Source organism: Panthera onca, chromosome D3, assembly GCF_046562875.1.
Source record: "Panthera onca isolate mPanOnc1 chromosome D3, mPanOnc1 haplotype 2, whole genome shotgun sequence".
In the NCBI taxonomy this organism is placed as follows: Eukaryota; Metazoa; Chordata; class Mammalia; order Carnivora; family Felidae; genus Panthera; species Panthera onca.
The window spans coordinates 43244207-43264664 of record NC_138350.1 but is presented as its reverse complement, the minus strand read 5'-3'; the positions used below and the strand labels follow the sequence as shown (position 1 = coordinate 43264664).

Below are 20458 nucleotides of genomic sequence, written 5' to 3'. Positions count from 1 at the left end.
TCCACTCGAATCTAACTGATCTCTTTATTATACCCTGCTCTCAACATACATGTTTGCATCTCAAAGTTTTGCTTTTCAGCTTTTCCTGGCTGTAATTCCCTCCCTTGACCTTTTCCCTAATTTAATTTCCTTCCTGTTCTTTAAAACTGACTAAGATTCTACCTTTCCCATTATCTTCTGTCTCAGGTATGTCAGAAAAAGTTGATTTCTGCATTTGCTAAAGTTATATAGCATTTGGAGTTTGCACCATATAATTTGGCTTTTGATTATCTGCTTTATTTTTGTGTGTTCTGGCTATGACTCCTTCCCAAGCAGACTATCATTTCCTGGAGAACAGGTTAAGTCCATCATGTACGTCTCCTGATTCTCTCTACCTTTACTCTCTAATTAGTTATGATTATTTTGGTTGCAAATGACAGAAACCCAATTCAAATTAGCTTAAACAAAAAAGGGATTATTTTACCTAATGTAAATAAAGAATCTATGGGTAGAATAGGATTTAGAAGCACATTTGAACATGGCCATTTAAACAACATCATCACAAATTGGTCTTTCACCATCTCTTGACCCTGCTTTCCTCTGAGAGAATTAGTTTAGGCATATCTTCCCAAGTATTAGCAAAGATGGCCAGTAGAAACTTGGAACTTACATCTGAAAAGCTTGGTAAACTCAGTAGAAAGAATGCATATTATTCTCCATTGTTCTAGAAAAAGACCCAAGCCTGACTCTCATTGAAGAGGGTCACATACTCACCATGGAATCAATCACAGCAACTTTTATTATAGGTCTGGGTCACATGATCAAGCTTTGAACTGGAGAGATGGTCTCCTGTGGGCACAGACCATGCCCACTAAGAATGGCACTGGGATACTTTTCCCAAAGAAGAATGTAGACATCATTACTTGAAGAAGAGGAAATGATTCTGGGCAGGTAAAAATAGCCAGTGTCTGCCATACACATCCCATCTCCCATGTCATTTAGAACATTATAAAAATCTCTTTCAAATACTCAAATAAGATAAAATTTCTTGAGCTGCTAAATTGTATTTTATTTTTGACATACCATGGTAAAGATGTGGATGGGCAAAATGTGGTATCCAGAAGAGTGGAGAATCATCTTTTCATCCTCCTTATGTAAACATTGGAAATCAAGGCAAGCATAACTTGCAATAAAGTTATATCACCAAATGAATCCTCTTCAATCTTTGATTAGGCAGATTTGAAAGGGACTGTTAATGCACTATAAAGCATCTGAATTCAATGGGCATTTTGTTCTTGTTTCCTGGGCTCTGTGTGAGATGCTGATGAACTTCAAGAATACAGACATTCATATGATGGAGAATTTGAAATAGACAACAAATTTAGTGATAAGTCATAATGACCTAGTTATAAAAACTGTCAATAATTTAGCTCTAATGTTTACTCACCATTATAGAACCAAACACTATTTTATTTCTATTCTCTTCAGATGTTGCCAGAATCCCTGTCCACACTCTCGCCTCAGGAAATTAGCAGAAAGAAGATGGAATTTAAAAGAGAATAAACAAAAAGTTTAATGGGTTTTTGCAGAACCTGAGTTTTGGAAGGGGAATGGTAAAATAAAGGTTTCAGGAAAGGGGGAGGGTTCTCCAGCCTTCCATATCAAAGAGAAACCAATACTTCAAGCTCAGAGCCTGGAATTCTCTTGGGACTCTATACAGACCAGCATCTGCCACCATAATTACAAAAGGTGTCATCTGACCGACCTCAAGCTACAATGTTAGACTAGTGGTGTGAAACAAAACAAAATTTTACTTTCTTAACATCCTTTAAATAGGTGTTACTTCCCTTAATAGCACTGCTGTGCTTGGTGGGAGAAGGAAGGGAAACCTAAATCCTCACTCAATAGCTTTAATAATGTTCCAACTATTATTTTTAAGCCTATACATTTTTTTCCTCTAAAATCATCTAATCATCTAAGCAGGCCTTTCTTAAAGGCCTATAGTTTTATATGTTTTTTTCCTTTTTCTTTGCTATTATTAGAAGTTCTTCACATCTTGTCTGTGAAATTTAAATTTAAGTTGTCTTATAATCAGGACAAAATTAATTTCCCTTTAATTTGTATGGTACCTAGTTTCCAAGTATGTTTTGTTTTGTTTTGTTTTGTTTTGTTTTGTTTTGGTTGGGACTAAATATCACAGCTAATACAGTGAGGAAGAAAAGATACATTTTATGATCAAAGCTAAGTTTATAAAAAATGAAGTTATGCATAGTGATAATTCTGGCCACAAGTTAAATGGACAATAGTTCAGTCTTCAGTGAAACTTTAATAACCAACGTTTCTTAAATAAATAAAGCAAACCTCCTGGAAAATAACAGAATGTAAGAGGAAAGCCCTGCAAGTATAATAATGAATTAACTATTGCTAATTACATATATATGAGATTAAATATAAATATAAATATATATATGATAATAGCTATAGTCATAAACTGACCTGATCACCCATCAGCGTAGTACCTCTTTGGGCCTAACATATGGTCCATTTACCTCACATGTCATCATCTGTCCTTTGGCATTTAGTCATGTTGGGATCCTGAGTTGCTACTCCCAAAGCTTACTTTCATAGTTTTCCCTGGTAGTCTGAGTAGAGAATTAACAGCACTTGAGTCTTGTTAGGCTCTTAGAGATCTACAGGACTCTTCCATATCCCACTATAAAAATCAAATTCTCTACCAGATTGCAACTCTTATATCAATTACTGTGGACACAGAATGTAAATAGTGGGTATTTTTTTTTATTACTAAAAAAGGTACTTAGTTTCTCAGATTAATTTTGAGAGATGCTTTGTATGTGTTTCTTACTTTTGTTTAAATAATTTTTTTTAATGTTTATGCATTTTTGAGAGACAGAGAGACAGAGTGCAAGCAGGGGAGAGGCAGAGAGAGAGGGAGACACAGAATATGAAGCAGGCTCCAGTCTCTGAGCTGTCAGCACAGACCCTGACATGGGGCTCAAACCCACAAATCACGAGATCATGACCTGAGCTAAAATTGGCTGTTTAACTGACTGAGCCACCCAGGTGCCCCTTGTTTTTGTATTTTAGAAACAATCTAGTGAGTGCTTTCTAAAATTGTCCACATAAGTCCTCCATGTTTTGTTGCATGTTTCTTTTTCACCTTATTGAAAGGGACAGAAAATGCCAAAGATTTGAACTCTCCCAACACTTGAAGCTTGTGAGTTTTTCATGAGAGTATCTACTTGAAAATATTTGCAGGTGGGGCGCCTGGGTGGCTCAGTCGGTTAAGCGTCCGACTTCGGCTCAGGTCATGATCTCACAGTCCGTGAGTTGGAACCCCGCGTCGGGCTCTGTGCTGACAGCTCAGAGACTGGAGCCTGCTTCAGATTCTATGTCTCCCTCTCTCTCTGACCCTCTCTCGTTCATGCTCTGTCTCTCTCTGTCTCAAAAATAAATAAACATTAAAATTTTTTTTTTAATATTTGGGGGAAAAGGCATAAAAGAAAATAGATTAAAAACAAACATACATACATACTTTGGGTCCAGAAAAAAAACTGGGTTAGTACCTGTACAATGACATACTGGCTCTGCGCTTTTAGGTAGTTACTTAACATTACTGACCTCAAGTCTCTCAACTGTGAAACAGGATAGTAACACCTACCTCATAGGGTTGATGCAAAGACTAAATCAGTTAATGAGAAAACACAGAAATTACCCAATTCAGCAACTGACAAATAGAATATATTCAATAAATGGTAACCAATATAATGAAGAACATAGTAAGATAGAGAGGAAATATCTAAGGCAGATTCCTATTTATAATGTAGGCTACTATAGTCCAGACAGTTGTCCCGTCTCTCCTCTATCCATTGGGCAAAAAAAATTGGAGTAAGAATAAAAGCTTTTTGGTTCCTTTATAGTTTTACACAAATATTAGAAAACAAATTAATTTAAATTTGGAAATAAAGCCCTTACACATTAACCATGATGCTTAAATATTACTTTCAGATAGTATATGTGTTTAATGTTCCTCCTCTGTGCTAAACAGAGAATGAAGGAAGATGTTAAATCAAAGAACATAGTGAGAAATAACTAGAATCAGAAGACTCTGAGAGATAAAGGAAAATTGAAGATGATAGGAACACTTCATTCCAGTCCCTTAAAATATGATTCTCAGTCTATCTGCTGGATCAGGCAGTGAAATACAAATGTTATTTAGCTGCAGGCTGAAGGTTGATCTGATAAATCAAGCTAAAAATAAATTTCCAGGAAAATTTAATAGAGTGGTCTACCCTATAATGTACTCAGTAAAATTTATGCGAGATATTACCCCTCTTTAAGGAAAGGAATAAAATGTTGCTGTTTCTATGTCAATCACTAAAGGAGAGGCTTGTTAGATGTTCTCCAACAAAATGAATTACAAAGAGACTAAACTGTTTCATTAAAATAAGACAAAAGTTTCAATTATTTGCAGAAGCTACATTCACAGTATAACAAAAAGGATTATTGCCACAAGAGAAATACTTTCAAGACTCACTGTTCTTTCACTAATACAAATAACCCCATTTTGGCAGTTCTGATCATTTAGAAACCAACAAAGAGAAGAACATTGTCAGTAACATCTGTTATAACAGAGAGATAGCAATGTTGAATTCTCTTTCCTTGAAGCACTGATTTGGATGGCTATGTGATGTTCCTGAGATCACAGTGTGTCATAGTTCTTTTTGGTATGTAAACATTTTTTTTTGTTTTGTTTTTGTTTTGTTTTTTGTTTTTGAGGAAGTGTGTGTGCGTGCGTGCTTGAGGGAGAGAGGCAGAAGGAGAGGGAGAGACAGAACCTTAAGCAGGCTCCACGCCCAGTGTGGAGCCCAACGTGGGACTCGATCTCACAATTGTGACATCATGACTGCAGCCAGAATCAAGAGCCAGATGCTTAACCCACTGAGCCACCCAGCCACCCCATATGTGAACTTCTTTAGATCAGTTCAACTTTGCAGGATGTTCTACCTGAGGTTGCTCCTTAAGGGCTCTATGTAGAATACATTTAAAATGGAGTTGCGGGGGGCACCTGGGGCGTCTCAGTCAGTTGAGCTTTGGACTTCCGCTCAGGTCCTCAGGTCGTGATCTCACAGTTGGTGAGTGAGCCCTGCATTGGCCTTACTGCTATCAGTGTAGGGCCCGCTTCAGGATCCCCTGCCCCCCCCCATCTCTTTCTGCTCCTCCCCCACTTGCACCTGCCCACATGCTCGCTCTCTCAAAAAATTAATAAAACATTTTTTAAAAATCAATAAAATGGAGTTGGTCTTTTTCCCCTACAGAGTTGAGGACTCCTAGTGGCTTAGCAGCTTGGGCAGAGAGAAGAAAAAAAGCTGCCTATTGGTGACAGCCAGTGGCGTGAAAGCAGGGTGGTGGCAGAGGAGACAGAGTAGTAATAGATTAGAGATACATTTTGGAGTCAGAATCAAAAGACTTCGTCAAAGATTTGCATATAGAAGATGGGAGAAAAGGAAAAAAAAATCAAGAATGACCACCAAATTTTAGGTTAGCATAATTAGATGGGACTAGAGTCATTTACAAAGCTGGTAAGAAAATAGAAGTTAATATAACGTGAGTCTTCCTCTGTATAAGAAATATTTTTAAAGACTTTTTAGAAAATTGAGCCACTATTAACACTTTGCTTTTTAAAGCATGTTCTAAATGTTTTCCCTGAGACAGTATCATTTTGGTATATTTCAGACCTCTTTTAAATTATTGAATATTTGAAGTTTCTGCAGATAATCACAATAAATCATAAAATATTTACTATTCTTATTGTAAAAGGTGAGAGTTTACCTTTTGTGAAGTTTAGAAAAAAAAGCCTTAAACATTTTTTCAACCCTTTTCCAGGTTCCATGCTTTCAAAGATAAAATTAATTACATGCTTTTCAAAATTATACATTTCTTTTGATAGTCAGCAAATACTAGCTGGGCAGGCCATGCTAAGCTAACTCATAAGAAATTGTTCAGCAGATTTTGTAAAAATTAATTAGCTTTTGTTTTGACCCTTTAACATTTTGAATCTGCATAAGTCTAAAAATTTGGTTAAAAGAAAATTTCAGGTTGACAGCATTTTTTAACCCGAAGATTTAACCAGGCAAAAGATAATTTTTAAAAATTGACTTTAGGGGTACCTGGGTGACTCAGTCAGTTAAGTGTCCAACTCTTAATTTTGGCTCAGGTCATGATCTTACAGTTTGTGAGTTTGAGCCCCTCATAGGGCTCTGCATTGACAGTGCAGAGCTTGCTTGAGATTTCCTCTTTCCCCTCTCTCTCTGTCCCTACCCTGCTTGCTCTCTGTCTCGAAATAAAAAACAAAACAAAACAAAACAAAACAAAACAACCTTTTTTAAAAAATTTCATTTTAGAGGTAGAAACAGCATGGTATTATTTTTTCAAATGAAAGATCAGAGTGACATCTAGTGTTCAATGGAAGTATCTGCAACTGACTATATAGGCACACTCACACAAATCTATCAGCGCCATTTTTCTAACAGTAGTTGCTCACTCTGTCTCTGTGTCACATTTTTATAATTCTCATAATATTTCAAACTTTTTCATTATTATTATATTTATTATGGTGATCTGTGATCAATTATCTTTGATGTTACCATTGTAATTGTTTTTAGGGCATCACGAACCACACCCATATAAGACATAGAACTTAATTGACAAACATTGTGTATGCTCTGAGTGCTTAACCTACCTGTAATTTCCCATGTCTATCCCTCTCCTCAGGACTTCCTATTCCCTAAGACACAACAATATTCCCTGAGACACAAGAGCCAACTAATAATCTACAATGGTCTCTAAATGTTCAAGAGAAATGAAGAGCCACATGTCTCATACTTTAAATCAAGAGCTAGAAATGATTAAGCTTAGTGAGGAAGGCATGTTGAAAGCAAAGATAGACCAAAAGCGAGGGCTCTTTCACCAAACAGTAAGCCATGTTATCAATGGAAAGGAAAAGTTCTTGAAGGAAATTGAAAGCACTAATCCAGTGAACACACCAGTGATAAGAAAGTGAAACACTTTTATTGCTGATATGGAGAAAGTTTGAGTGGTCTGGATAGAAGATCAAACCGGCTGCAACATTCCCTTAAGCCAAAGCCTAATCCAGAGCAAGGCCCTAACTCTCTTCAATTCTGGGAAGGCTGAGAGAGGTGAGGAGACTGCAGAAGAAAAGTGTGAAGCTAGCAGAGGTTGGTTCCTGAGGTTTAAGGAAAGAAGCCACCTCCATAACATCCAAGTGCAAGGGGAAGCAGCAGGTGCTGACGTAGAAGCTGCAGAAAGCTAGCTAGATCCTTACTGAAGGTGATTACACTAAACAACAGGTTTTCAATGTAGAAAAATGGCCTTCTATTGGAAGACGCTGACTAGGGCTTTCACAGCTAGAGAGGAGAAGTAATACCTGACTTCAAAGTTTCAGAGGACAAGCTGACTCTCCTGTTAGGGGCTACTCTAGCTGGTGACTTTAAGTTAAAGCCAATGCTCCTTTGCCCTTCTGAAAATCCAGGGCCCTTAAGAATTATGCAAAATCTATTCTGCCTGTGTTCTATAAATGGAACAATAAAGCCTGGATGACAGCATGTCTGTTTACAACATGGTTTACTGGATATTTTAAGGCCACTGTTGAGACAGTCACTGAGAAGAAAAGATTCCTTTCAAAATATTGCCGCTCACTGACAATGCACCTGGTCACCCAAGAGCTTTTATGGAGATGTACAATGAGATGAATGTGGTTTTCAGGCCTGCTAACACAACATCCATTCTGTAGCCTGGGGATCAAGCATTAATTTTGACTTTCAAGTCTTATTATTTACAAAAACACATTTCAGAAGACCATAGCTGCCATAGACAGTGATTCCTCTGATGAATATGGGCAAAGTTAGTGGAAAACCTTCTGGAATGGATTCACCATTCTAGATTCCATTAAGAACATTCATGATTCATGGGAAAAGGCCAAAATATCAACATTATTAGGAGTTTGGAAGAAGTTGATTCCAACCTTCATGGATGAGTTAGAGGGGTTCAAGATTTCAATGGAGGAAGTCACTGCAGATGTGGTGGAAATAGCAAGGTAACTAGAATTAGAAGTGGAGCCTGAAAATGTGACTGAATTGCTGCAGTTTCATGATAAAATTTCAGTGGATGAGAAGTTGCTTCTTATGGATGAGCAAAGAAATTGTTTTTGGGGAAGGAATCTACTCCTGGTGAAGATGCTATGAAGATTGTTGAAATGACAACAAAGCGTTTAGAATATTCCATAAACATAGTTAATAAAGCAGTGAAAGGGTCTGAGAAGATTGCCTACAATTTTTAAAGAAGTTCTACTGTGAGCAATATGCTATCAAACAGCATTGCATGCTACAGAGAAATCAGTTATGAAGAATCACCCAATATGGCAAACTTCATTGTCGTGTTAGGATTTTGCCACAGCCACTCCAGACTTCAACAGATGCTAATCACAGTAGCCATCAACATGGAGGCAAAACCCTCCACAGCAGAAAGATTATGGCTCCCTGAAAGCTCAGATAATGGCTAGCACTTTTTAACAACAGAGTATTGTTTGATTCAGCTATATACATTTTTTAGACATGATGCTATTGCACACTTAATAGACTGTAGTATAAGCTAAATATAACTTTTATATGTATTGGGAAACCAAAAAATTCATATGAATCACTGTACTGTGATTTTTTTTTTTTTGCTTTATTGTGGTAGTCTAGAACCAAACCAGCAATATCTCTAAGGTATACCTATACTTTCATCATTTTACCCTGCCTACAAGATAGTGAATGCAGCATAAAAATGAATGAGAGGGAGACAAATGAAAGGATCACTGTGATAATTATAATAATAATCAAAAATAGGTGCATCATTTATGAGAGTCTAGAGTCTCTAATGTGGTTTCAGAAATTCAGGAGTAGTATCCTGAAGTAGTTCTTGCCTGAACTAATATGTAAGGAAAGGGGAAAAGTTACAGGTGACAAGCATGGGAAGAGTTCAAAAGAGACAGCAGCATGAATCAAGGTAGAAAATCAAGTTACAGAATAATATTGTGGAACAAGTTCAATGGCTCCAGTGTAAATCAGGGGACACTAAGTATCTGGAAGGGAAATAGGAGAGGGAGGCAAAGCTGAGATCAAGAAGAGTTTGTCCTCACACTGGTCAGGGTGGATAAAATGAACAAATCAGGAGACTATAGATGCTGGAGAGGATGTGGAGAAACGGGAACCCTCTTGCACTGTTGGTGGGAATGCAAACTGGTGCAGCCACTCTGGAAAACAGTGTGGAGTTTCCTCAAAAAAATTAAAAATAGATCTACCCTGTGACCCAGCAATAGCACTGCTAGGAATTTACCCAAGGGATACAGGAGTACTGATGCATAGGGGCACTTGGTTTATAGTAGCACTTTCAACAATAGCCAAATTATGGAAAGAGCCTAAATGTCCATCAACTGACAAATGGATAAAGAAGATGTGGTTTATATACACAATGGAATACTACTTGGCAATGAGAAAGAATGGAATGTGGCCATTTGTAGCAACGTGGATGGAACTGGAGAGTGTTATGCTAAGTGAAATAAGCCCTACAGAGAAAGACAGATACCATATGTTTTCACTCTTATGTGGATCCTGAGAAACTTAACAGAAAACCATAGGGAAGGGGAAAGGAAAAAAAAAAAAGTTAGAGTGGGAGACAGCCAAACCATAAGAGACTCTTAAAAACTGAGAATAAACTGAAGGCTGATGGAGGTTGGGAGGGAGAGGAGGGTGGAAGATGGGCATTGAGGAGGTCACCTGTTGGGATGAGCACTGGGTGCTGTATGAAAACCAATTTGACAATGAATTTCATATTTAAAAAAAAAACTTAAAAAAAAGAAGAGTTTGTAATTTCTATGTAATAGGAAGTCACCTTAGAGATAGCCTTGCAATTCGAATAGAGCTGTGGCATAAGTGGGGAGTGTCTTGGGGGAGAGGTTGAGACTAAAATTCGATGTTACTAAAGTAGATGATGGTAGTAGTAAAGAGAAGATAGATTTAATAAACAATTTGGAGACTAAATCAATAACTGGACTTGATGGCTTGGTTTTACGTAAAGGTAAAGGGCAAAAGTCAAGGATATCACCTTTTAGCGATCATGTAGATTCTACGTTCATTAGTTAATATTGTTAAGTTATAAGAAAGCATGGTTAGTGAGAAAGGTGATTAAGTTCATTTTGACAAGTTAACATTGAGGTACATGGGAAATAATGATATGTTCATGCCAAAAGGCAATTGAGTATCTGGTTCTTAATGTTCTAAGGTAAGGACTAAGCAAGACATGTGAAATTAGTTTTATCAGCATAGAGGGAGTTGCTGAAATAATGGCAGTGAAAAAGATTACTCAGGAAGGGTATATAACATAAAACAGGAGCATGAATAGAAAAGGCACCATTGGGGGCACCTGAGTGGTTCAGTCGGTTAAGTGTCGGACTTCAGCTCAGGTCACGATCTCGCGGTCTGTGAGTTCGAGCCCCGCGTCGGGCCCTGGGCTGATGGCTCAGAGCCTGGAGCCTGCTTCCGATTCTGTGTCTCCCTCTCTCTCTGCCCCCCCCCCCCATTCATGCTCTGTCTCTCTCTGTCTCAAAAATAAATAAATGTTAAAAAATTAAAAAAAAAAAAGGCACCATTAACGCTTAGTGGAAAAAAGTAATTTGGAGTTGGATTTGTCTAAAATATATTAGAAAGAAGAGATACAATTTCTTCAAGATCAAAATGTAATTCACTGAAAGGATCAATATTCTAGGCCTTTTGTGGCCTACCTATACAAATACTATTGTAGTAACAAATGAATACATGTTATATTTATTAACTATATGAATCAGGGTTCCTTCAGCAAGAAATAGGAACTTTACCTAAACTGGCATGAATGAAAGACTTCATTACTATGTAGCCTGATGTCTCAGGTCAGATCAAGAACAATACTATCTTAATTTTGTAATATATTGTGCTTGCTGGTGCTATTTTTATATGGTGAAGCAACAGCCTTGCAGGAAGATAAATAGTTTAATAATAAAACATTCAACTTCATTAAAAAAATTTTTTTTACGTTTGTCTAGATAAGAAATTGGTCTTTTTTCATCTGTTAGGAAATTGATGAAAAGTACTGGAATAATGACTAATAGATGGGGAATGTCAACAGACAAATGGAAACTATGAAAAAGAGCCAAACATATGTTCAATAACTGGAAAGTATAATTTATGAAATGAAAACGCTCATTGGTTGGGCTTAACAGTTATTGGAGATAGCAGAAGAAAGGGCCAATGTGTTAACCTGGCCCTTTTCAGAAGTAGACACCAAGAAGGGATTAAACATGCAAGTGTTGTGTTACAGGAAGCACTTGGGAGAGAATATAGGGAGGTTGCTGGAAAAAGCCAGAGAGCCATCAGACTGGGATGTAAGTCTGATTCCAAGTGAAGGAGAGAGGAAAGGAAGGTTTGCTGGATGGACTGTCTGTGCAGTCTATGGAAGGTTTGGAGAGGGCAATGGAGAATCCTTGAGCCAAGTCTGCCACCAGAAGAGTCTGTGTTTCCCTGGACAAGTTTGCCTTTGTTCCCTGCCACACTCATTTATGGCAAGTATACCCTTGATGCAAACGCATCAATAGTTTTCAGAACACAGTCTGGATGTATGTCTGTATTATCTTACCTTTAACAACATTGCTTTCCACAGATATACTTTCCTAGTTCACCACCAGTAAAACCTTCAGCAGTTGAGCTGCAGCCTTCTGCCAGAGACTTTCCTCGTTCCATCCTGTTGGCCTGCCAGGTAGTAGGCAAGACAGTCTCAAATCCTCATCTTTCCATCCTGCTTTCTCAGAACACTCCTGATTTTACCTGTGTTATTCCAGGTACTCCCTAAAAGCAGACATTAAGAATGCATTCAGGGAAATGCTTCTTACAGAAAATGGAAAAGGGACTGGGGGAGGCTGTGATAGCCATCATACCACAGTTCAAGTCTGACCTGGAGTGAAGGAGAGGAGGAAGGAACATTAGGTGTCATGTAGTCTAAGGAAAGTTCAGGAATGTCAACAAGGAGTCCTCAGGCCAACATGAGCCATCAGAGGGTTCCTTAGTGTTTGACCAGGACCATGAGAACTTGTGGCCTAAGCACAAACAGTCATGGATTTCACAATATAACAACTTGGGCCCTCACTCAATTATGTTTCTGGTAGCTGGTGGCCTGGAAGGCAATTCTCAATATCAGTATAGTCAGCAAACATGAAGAAAGACTATTAGGAATCATATATTGGGAGCATACCTGGGTGGCTTAGTCAGTTGAGCGTCTGACTCTTGATCTCAGCTCAGGTCATGATCTCATAGTTCAAGAGACCACTAATAGCTCAGAGCCTTCTTGGATTCTCTCTCTCCTTCTCTCTGCTCCTCCCCAGCTTGTGCACGCGCGCACACACACACACACACACACACACTCTCTCTCTCTCAAAATAAATAAAATGAATTTTTAAAAATAAAAAAAGAAATTATACATTCTGAAAATGGAAGGGATATAAGATTATAAATAATGAACACAACAAATGAACATTAAAAATAATGAACAAATAATGGGACATTTTAAGTGATCTAACAGATGTGCAAATTGAGTCTCAGAATGAGAAGAGAAAGAGAATGGAACCAAAAAAAGAGCGAGAGAAAAAAATAGTTGAAATTTCCACAAATTTGTGGAAATAATTTACTTACCTACCAAAGAAGCTCAACACATTCCAGGCAAAATAGATACAAGAAAAGCACAACTAAGTATATCGCAGTCCAACAACCAAAAACTAAAATAAAGAGATATTGGAAGTATCCAGAGAAAAACATTTCGTACAGAGGAGCAATGATATATGATGGTATTTCATCATGGAAATGATATTTCATGAGAAACAATAGATTCCAGAAGACAATGGAAAAACATTTTTAAAGTACGTCTGGAAAATTCTTGGACATGGCCAAATGATAAACCATAAAACAAGTCTCATGAAATTTCAAAAATATTGAAATTTTACAGAGTATGTTCCCTGGCCACAATGGAATTAGAATAGAAAGGAAAACATAAAACTGTGTTTATTTACAAATGATATGATGGTTTATACAGAAACATCAAAATGAATGTACAAAGAACTAGTAGGTTTAATATGTGAATTTTAAAGGTCATAAAATAGAAGTTTAATATACAAAAATCGGGGTGCCTGGATGGTTCAGTCAGTTAAATGTCTGGCTTCGGCTCAGGTCATGATTTCACAGTTTGTGAGTTCGAGCCCCATGTCGGGCTCTGTGCTGACAGCTCAGAGCCTGGATCCTGCTTCAGATTCTGTGTCTCCCTCTCTCTCTACCCCTCCCCTACTCACGCTCTGTTTCTCTCTCTCTGTCTCTCAAAAATGAATAAACATTAAAAAATTTTTTTAAATATATACAAAAATCAATCATAGTTCTGTTTACCGGCAAATAATCAGAAGATGAAATTTTAAAACACCATTTACAATAGCATCAAAAATAAACTGCTAAAGGGGCGCCTGGGTGGCTCAGTCGATTGAGGGTTCAACTTCAGCGCAGGTCCTGATCTCTAGGTTTGTGAGTTCAAACCCCACATGGGGCTCTCTGCTGTCAGTGCAGAGCCTACTTTGGATCCTCTGTTTCCCTCTCTCTCTGCCCCTCCCCCTGCTCTCTTCCCCATGTGCACATACTTTCTCTCAAAAATAAACATTAAAAAAAAAAAAAAAAACTACTGGGGCACCTGGGTGTCTTAGTTGGTTGAATGTCTGACTTTGGCTCAGGTCATGAACTCACAGTTAGTGAGTTTGAGCCCTGCATCAGGCTCTGTGCTGATAGCTCAGAGCCTGGAGCCTGCTTCGAGTTCTGTGTCTCCTTCTCTCTCTGACCCTCCCCTGCTTGTGCTCTCTCTCTCTCTCTCAAAAATAAATAAACATTAAAAAAAATAAAATACTTAAAATTAAATTTACAAAAATTGTGTAAGACTTCTACAGTGACAAATACAAAATATTGATAAGAAATATTAAAGAAAATCTAAATAAATGGAAAGTTATATCATGATCATGGATTAGAAGATACAGTATAATTAGATTAATAGTCTTTCCAAAATGATCTTTATTTTTTTTAATGTTTATTTTTGAGAGAGAGAGCTTGCACGTGCACAAGTGGGAGAGGGCAGAGAGCGAAGGAGACACAGAATCTGAAGCAGGCTCCTGCTGTCAGTGCAAAGCCCACGGTGGGGCTTGAACCCATGAACCGAACTCATGACCTGAGCCAAAGTCAGACACTCAACTGACTAAGCCACCCAGGCACCCCCCAAAGTGATCTTTAAGTTCAACACAATTCCAATAAAAATCCTAACAGACTTTTTTTTTTCTAGAAATAGACAAGCTGATTCTAAACATTTTCTGGAAGTAGAAAAGACCTAGAGTAACTGTCTTGAAGAAAGAACAAAACTGGAAGCCATAAGCCCCCTCATCGTAGGACTGTTTGAAGCTGGAGTAATTAAGATGCTTTGGTAATGATGTAATGATTGATAAATAAAGGGAACTGAAACTGAAAGCTGACTGACAACATAGCGAGGAAGGTCATTTGATATGGAAAGTAAAGTCTTTTCAAGAACTGGTGCTGCACAAGTTCTCACTGCTTTGGCTTCCCCAAACCGCCATCTCTGTCTGTTCAGTTCAGTAAGACCTCTGGGATTTGTCTGCACGAAGCCTAGAAACTACTACAGGTAACCTGGGACAATCACAGGGTTCACCTGATTGTTTCCTCTCTCTCAGAGCTGACAGGACTGGGCTGCTAGTTGTCTAATGCTTGAAAGCAAGTATTAAATACATTTTGTCCAGTTTCTTGTTATGGGAGAAGGTGAATCCAGGCCCTGTTTCCACCATGACTGAAACAGAAGCTGATGTGCTTTTTTTTTTTTTCTTTTTTTAGCAGTCTTCAAGCCTAGTGCTGGAGCTTGAACTCACCACTGTGAGATCCAGAGCTGCACTGAGATCAAGAGTCTGACACTTAACCAACTGAGCCACCCAGGTGCCCCTGATGTCACTTTTAAAAGAGCTTCTGTCTGCTCTGTGAAGATAATTTGTCATGGAGCAAAAATGGAAGAAAGGAAAGCAGAGTCCATTCGGGAAGTATTTGTAGGAGTCCAAGTGAGAAACGGCAGTGCTTAAATTAGTGCAGCAGCCATCAGAACGAACACCAGTCAGCTGCTCAGTGCATGTCAGAGTTAGAGCTGGCGGTACCTACTGATAGGTTGGATTTAGAGCAGCAAGAAGAGTATAGACGTGGACATTAAGAATAATAGAAGTTTGGGGCCTGAAAATCTGCCTGTATGCCATTTACTGAGAGAAGACAGAGTATGAGAAGATTCAGGGGTTTTTTGATGGGGGTGGGAGGTAAGGAAGCAAAGAGTCTTAAGCCTCCTTTCTTTGTCTAGAAGTGTAAAAGATAAAATTCAGAAATTGATTTAAAAATTTTTTTTTAATGTTTAGTTTTGAGAGAGAGACAGAGACAGAGTGCTAGTGGGGGAGGGGCAGAGAGAGGAGACACAGAATCCCAAGCAGGATCCAGGCTCTGAACTGTCAGCACAGAGCCCCACACAGGGCTCAAACCTACAAGCTGTGAGATCATGACCTGAGCCAAAGTTGGATGCTTAACCAACTGAGCCACCCAGGCACCCCAGGAATGGATTAAAAAAATTTTCTTTTCCTTGGGGATCCTGGCTGGCTCAATAGTGTTGCATGCAACTCTTCATCTGAGGGCCGTAGGTTCAAGCCCCATGTTGGGCATGGAGCCTACTTATAAATAAATAAATAAATAAATAAATAAATAAATAAATAAATAATAAAATTCCACCCCCACTCATTCTCTCTCTCTCTCTCACTCTCTCTCTCAAAAAAAAAATTTTTTTTTTAAGTGGGGGGACCTGGGTGGCTCAGTCGGTTAAGGGTCAGACTTCTGTTCTCACAGGTTCATGAGTTTCAGCCCCACATCCGGCTCTGTGCTGTCAGCACAGAGCCTGGTTGGGATCCTCTGTCCTCCTCTCTCTTTGCCCCTCCGACTCTTTCCTCTCTCTCTCTCTCTTTCTCTCTTTCAAAAAATAAACATTTAAAAAAATTAAAATATTTTTTCTTACATTTTTATGGCATATTATATGTCTCTCTTCTCTAGACCATGAGTTCTCTGAAGAGTCATTGTCTTATTATTCTGATGTCAGATACAATGCACACAGTAGTCCTTTAATGCGTGTGTTTTTGTATGAAACTGGGGGATTTGATCAACTTGATGTCAGGTGTCAGGTGTCAGGTGGAGAGCTGAGTGTTCTGGGTTACAGGAAGGCTAATACTGAATCCCCGGAAAAGATCTAGAATACTCTGTTATTCGTTCTTAGAAACCAACATAGCCCAGTAAGGATAAAAAATGTGTATGAAATCATAAATACAGTGTTTAAATAACCTTAGATGGAAATAATCAGAGAAGATGCCTTGTGATTTTGATATCATTTGTTTCCACAAAGAATAAAAATCCTTCTTTGAATTGAAAATACAGAGGTGAAATGGAGAATGGGCTCAAGTATGTGTCTAATAACATGCCAAAATATCTAAATACACTGCTTAAAAGCTAGTCTTTCTCAACTGAGTGCTATAGTTTATAACGTAACTCCTGCAGAGCTTTTCATGGTCCTAAATGGCTTTATTTTTATGATCGTTAGCTGCAGTGTTAAAAATGCCAAATCAACGCTGCATTCTGTGGGAATGGATGGGAGGAGAAAGGTAACCCTAAATGGTAATAAAAGGCCCTGCTGCCTAAAACTTCAGTTGTATTCGAAATTTTCACTATCAGACTCACTATTTAGGGTAAAGTACTGCCTTAAAAAATAGCCATTAAAATTTGTTAAATGTCTTATTACGTGAGTTAACACAGTAAATATTTTCTAGTATAGGGAGAATGTATACAGTGGTTACAAGCTGTTGTACTATAGACCTTCTCTGACTTACCAGCCTAGTGACCCTGGATAAGAGAGGTTTAACCTCTCTAGGCCTCAATTTATTAATCTATGAAATGGGACTAGTAATATCTACCACACTAGGTTGTCGTAAGGATTAAATCAATAATGAAGGTAAAATTCCTCTAAATCAGTTCTTGTACCTTTAGTTGGCTAAGAAAGAACAGAGCATAATGAAATAAGACCCTGGACAGGTTATATTTTAATGCGGTGGATGGGACTGGAGAAGGCCTTAAGCATAGGGAGTCACCATGGAAGAAAAGAAAGGGTCTTGGCTGAGAATGTTAGTGAACAGAAGGCATGATGGGGATTCTCAGAGGCATCGGGGACACTCCAGAAGGAGGGATAGGGCATCATCACCAATAGAAGATTGGAAGCTGGTGCAAAAAAACCCATGGTTACTTGACAATTTTACTTAGGACAGATCCAAGTAAATACCTAATCTTAACATAGGACAAAGAGTTCTTAAGTTTGGAAACAAGGGAAGAAATAATATACACAAATTAATTATGTTTGACCACAAAAAAAATCTTAACTTTTCTACTTTAAAAACATTTAAAGTGGGGCGCCTGGGTGGCTCAGTCGGTTAAGCGTCCGACTTCAGCTCAGGTCATGATCTCACGGTCTGTGGGTTCGAGCCCCGCATCGGGCTCTGGGCTGGTGGCTCAGAGCCTGGAGCCTGCTTCCGATTCTGTGTCTCCCTCTCTCTCTGCCCCTCCCCCGTTCATGCTCTGTCTCTCTCTGTCTCAAAAATAAATAAAACGTTAAAAAAAAATTTTTTTTTAAACATTTAAAGAATGTTTAAATGAATAGAAGCTTCATAAACAGAAATTATTTTCAAAGATCCCACCAAAGGCCTTCCAGGTAAAGACAGGCATCTACCTTTTCTTACTCCTCTCACAACCCTACTAAAACAACAGTGAAGGGATTTGCATAAAGGCTTGCCCCCCCCCCACCAATGAAGAGGAAAGAGAAAGGAGGCAACAGAAGCAAGATTTTGAAGCTACAAAACAGATGGCTTAGCAAACCCTGCAAAATAGAATCGTAAGTCAGGAAAGCTGACATTCATCTCAATTTACACTGCAGGATCTCCATGGGTTCAGGTAGTGGCAGCCTCTGGCACCTCTGGAGGTAGGGAAGTGGAATAAGAAGAGCTAGAAAAAGGACAGTTGGTTGAGAGTCTACTAAGAATTTGGACCCCAGGTCTTCTGCCTACTCTGAAGCTGGGCCATCAGGGTGACCTTGTGAGACCATAAGGGTTTATTCTCGGGAGATTAGCACCGTTGACATCAAGCATAATTGCAAGTGGGGCATATAGTACTGAACACAGATCCCGAGACACCTTGGCCTCTTCTCCCAATCAGCAACTGGCAGCTTTGTTTTTATGAAAGGAGATCAGAAAAGTTTCCTTTAAGGAATTTGGCCAGCCCAATAAACCATATCTAAATATACTGACAGTAGTGGTCCCCAACTACCCCTTTGTGAATGTCCCCTTTCCCCTCCCCTCTTGGAGCCTATAAGCAGCTTTTTTTAGTTCCCTACTCTTGAGGAAATGAAAACAACCAGACATCCGAAGGAAGTTTCCAGTATGAAGGACAGAAACCAAAGAAATAAACAGAAAAAAAGCAACTTGGAGGAAACAAACCACATGAGAGAAAAGAACACTTTTTAAAAGAAATGCTGCCATTAATATTTTGAGAGAGATAAGAAAAGGTATTGCCAATTAATCAAGAATAGGATACTATTTTGAAAGGATGCAGAGGTCCCTCAAAAGAAAAAGAAAATCTCTTGAAACTAAAAACATGATGGCAAAAATAAAAACTCCATAAAGGGGCTGAAAAAATTGGCACCTGAGTGGCTCAGTTGGTTAAGCGCCAGACTTTGGCTCAGGTCATGATCTTCAGGTTCGTGAGCTCAAGCCCATGTCGGGCTCTGTGCTGACTCAGAGCCTGGATTCTGTGTCTCCCTCTCGCTCAGTCCCTCCCCCACTCACCCCTGTCTCTCTTCCAAAAAATAAACATTAAAAAAATTTTTTTAAATGGTTGAATGAAAAAATTAAGAAAAGTTTCCAGTAAGCAAGGTAAAGGCAGATGAAAAATGGTAAAAGTAGACAGAAACATTGGGAGACCAGCTAGAAATTGTGAAATCCTAATAATAGGAATCCAGAAATAGAAGAAAATGTATAAGAATGTTCAAAATAAAAAATCAATAAAATTTCTCAGAACTGGAGCACATGAGTCTACAGATTAAAAGAGTCCATTGAGAGCACAGTACAATGGATAAAAATAGGTCCACACCAAGGCACATGTGATGGTTGATTTTATGTGTCAACTTGGCTAGGCTGCAGGATGCCCAAGAATGGAGTCCTTATTTTACACTCATGGTGTCCTAAACTTTGCAACTATTTTATTTTATTCTTATGTAGTTATATTCTGGGATAAATGTGGTTTGTTTGTTTTTTTTCCAATTAAGATATTAGTGTTTGTATAGAAAAAAAAAGTATATCTTTTAAAGAGGGTCATCAAATTGAAATTGAAGTATGGAAGCAATAAAATTATTATCATGCTTTCTCTTAAAAACAGCTGTTATCATATTTTTTAAAACCATGAGCCTGTTGACTGTCAAAATACATAGAGACCTTTGGCATTTATTGTATCAAGGAGGACTTACTCTACCATATGGTGCCTGAGCTGATGACATCGATTTATATAATCCTGAGAGCGTTCCTTGTACATGTGTTAACCATCAAGGTGAAGTGCTATGACTATCAAAGATAGCCAAATCAGGAGTCATAAGCAGCTGGAACCAGGAAAAGAATTGTGATACTTCGTTTTGCATACAAGCTTGTTTTTCTGCAATTACCTTTCTTACATATAGGTTATGCTACCACTAGATGGCAGCACAGTGGTGTTCTGGTGGTCTTTATATTACAAGTCAATGGGGTGCCTGGGTTGCTGTCTGTTGAGCGTCGCTCTGGGTTTTGGCTCAGGTAATGATTCCAGGGTGGACGCATTGACCTCCTCATGGGGCTCCACCTGAGCGTGGAGCCTGTTTAAAATACTCTTTCTCTCTCTCTCTCTGCCCCCTCCCATGCTTGCACTCTCTCTAAAAAAATAAAAAATTAAAAAATTAAATTACATTAAATTTAATTTAATTTAATTTAATTTAATTTAATTTAATGTAATGTAATTTAATTTAATGTAATTTAAATCAAAACTACTAGTCAAATCAGAACCAGGAAACTGGCTTGAGGACTCCCCATAAGCCTGACTGAAACTTAGAATTGAGACTCACTCACATTGCCTACATTCATCCATCTGCACATCCATCCATACTTCCATTCAACAAATATTAAATGCTTTGAAAAAGAACTCTT

The 20458-nt window shown here is 38.4% G+C and overlaps 1 long non-coding RNA gene across 1 annotated transcript in view; it reads right to left on the bottom strand.

Moving 5' to 3' along the window:
* LOC144613958 (uncharacterized) overlaps nt 1-20458 on the bottom strand; it is a 45534-nt gene that overhangs the window by 17376 nt on the left and 7700 nt on the right. Inside the window, exon 3 of the long non-coding RNA XR_013551458.1 lies at nt 11728-11936. This is a non-coding gene — a long non-coding RNA (uncharacterized LOC144613958). The remainder of the gene's footprint in view (nt 1-11727; nt 11937-20458) is intronic.